Source organism: Gavialis gangeticus, unplaced genomic scaffold (genome assembly GCF_001723915.1).
Source record: "Gavialis gangeticus isolate Ggan-Ray unplaced genomic scaffold, GavGan_comp1, whole genome shotgun sequence".
Classification (NCBI taxonomy): Eukaryota; Metazoa; Chordata; order Crocodylia; family Gavialidae; genus Gavialis; species Gavialis gangeticus.
The window spans coordinates 69,642,346-69,644,281 of NW_017729031.1; the positions used below are offsets into that span (position 1 = coordinate 69,642,346).

Below are 1,936 nucleotides of genomic sequence, written 5' to 3' on the forward strand. Positions count from 1 at the left end.
GTCAACCAGCCTGTACAAGCTGATCCCCTTATATGTCTCAAACTCAGCACGTCCCAATCTTTTGCTCTAACTGACCTAGTAGCGGTAGCTTCTTGCTGAGTAGACCCCACAGTATTTCTGGGCTTCACAGAGATCTTTGGCTTAGGTAAAAGAAGCATTGCTACAGAGGAAATGGGGAAGGGAAGCAGAGAAGGAAAAATACACCCGGTTACCACCATTTTGTCTATAAAAGTTATTTATTGCTAATTATAGAAAATATATAATGGTACTAGTAATAATAGACATGCAAGGAAAAACAAACAAAACAATTATAATATTACCCTGGTTTCATTGAGTATTTGAGGAAACTTAGCTCAAGCTTAACTAATACAATACAGGTTCAGAAATCTATGCCTAGAGAGAAGAAGAGAAAGAGAGAGAGAAAGCAAGATCTGGGATCTCACCCTTCCAAGGCACTCAGGTGATTTGTTGACAAGCATAGCTCTCAGCACGATCCTTTAAGGGAGACGATCTGTTTCTCCCAGCTTCTCGAGAACAACAGCAGATGGTGTCAGAGAGATTTCTCTCTCTTGAAGCATGCTGTTTGCTGTTTTTACAGATTTTTATACCCTCAGTTCAGCTTCTTCAAAGCATTCTTTTAATTGTGTAAATAATTATCTTTTCTATTGGTAAGGGCTTATTTGGTTTGGAACATCTCAAGAAACTGATTAATAACCAGAAAAAAATATAAGATTAAGGCATAACCAGACACTTAGGAGCCAGCTTGAAATTCTTATGGATATCAGATATACTGGATGGGATACCTCATTGTTTCTTCTCAGATGGCTTAGATATGCTTACAGAATCAGGGTTTGGTATTTTTACCTGTTGTGAATAAGCCTCAGTTTAGCATAAGTGTTCATAAACTTTGTGGGAAGGACTTCCACCAGTCATCCCGGGAAAAGTATGACACCATTTGTGGTCAGGGCTCCAATGGGCTGGAGGCTGTGATGAACTCTTAACCATTGTTCAAATGTTGCCCATACCCCTTCTGACTCGGTCTCTTGCCTCAGCATTCCATAGCTTCATAGTTTCCTAGTAGCTAGGGTCAGGAGGGACCTGAACAGATCATCTAGCCTGACCCCCTGCCACAGGCAGCAATGAATGCTGGGTTCACAAGACCCCAGACAGGTGATCATCCAACTTCTTGAATTTGCCCAAGGTATGGGCGAGGACCACTTCCCTGGGAAGTTGGTTCCAGATTTTGGCCACCCTAACTGTAAAATATCGCCTTCTGATCTCTAACCTAAACCTATTCTCCATCAGCTTATTACCATTGTTCCTTGTCACCCCAGGTGGTGCTTGGGAGAACAGGGCACATCCTATTTGCTGTTGATCTCTCCTGATGAGTTTGTAGGCAGCCACCAGGTCCCCCTTCAGCCTCCTTTTGCTGAGGCTGATCAGGTACAGGTCCCTCAGTCTCTCCTTGTAGGGCCTGTCCTGCTGCCCTCTCACCAAGTGGGTGGCCCTCCTCTGAACCCTCTCCAGGCTGGACGTATCCCTTTTGAAGTGCGGTGCCCAGTACTGGACACAGTACTCCAACTGCAGCCTGACCAGTGTTGCATAGCGGGGGGAGTATCACTTCTCTGGATCGGCTTGAGATGCATCTTTGGATGCATGACAAAGTATGGCTGGCCTTGCTGGCTGCAGTCTCACATTGGCAGCTCATGTTCATCTTGGAGTCGATAATGACTCCAAAATCACTTTCCACCTCTGTACTGTCAAGGAGGGAACTCCCCAGGCTGTATGTATGCTGTGGATTCCTTCTCCCAAGCTGCAGCACCCTGCACTTGTCTACGTTGAACCCCATCCTATTCTCATCTGCCCACTTTTGTAGTCTGTCTTAATCTAGTTGCAGCCTCTCTCTCCCTTCAAGTGTGTTCACCTCGCCCCACAT

The 1,936-nt window shown here is 45.2% G+C and overlaps 1 long non-coding RNA gene across 1 annotated transcript in view; it reads right to left on the bottom strand.

The window, feature by feature from the left end:
• Positions 1–1,859: 1,859 nt before the first annotated feature.
• LOC109301750 overlaps positions 1,860–1,936 on the bottom strand; it is a 21,691-nt gene continuing 21,614 nt past the window's right edge. The window contains exon 2 of the long non-coding RNA XR_002098604.1: positions 1,860–1,924. This is a non-coding gene — a long non-coding RNA (uncharacterized LOC109301750). The remainder of the gene's footprint in view (positions 1,925–1,936) is intronic.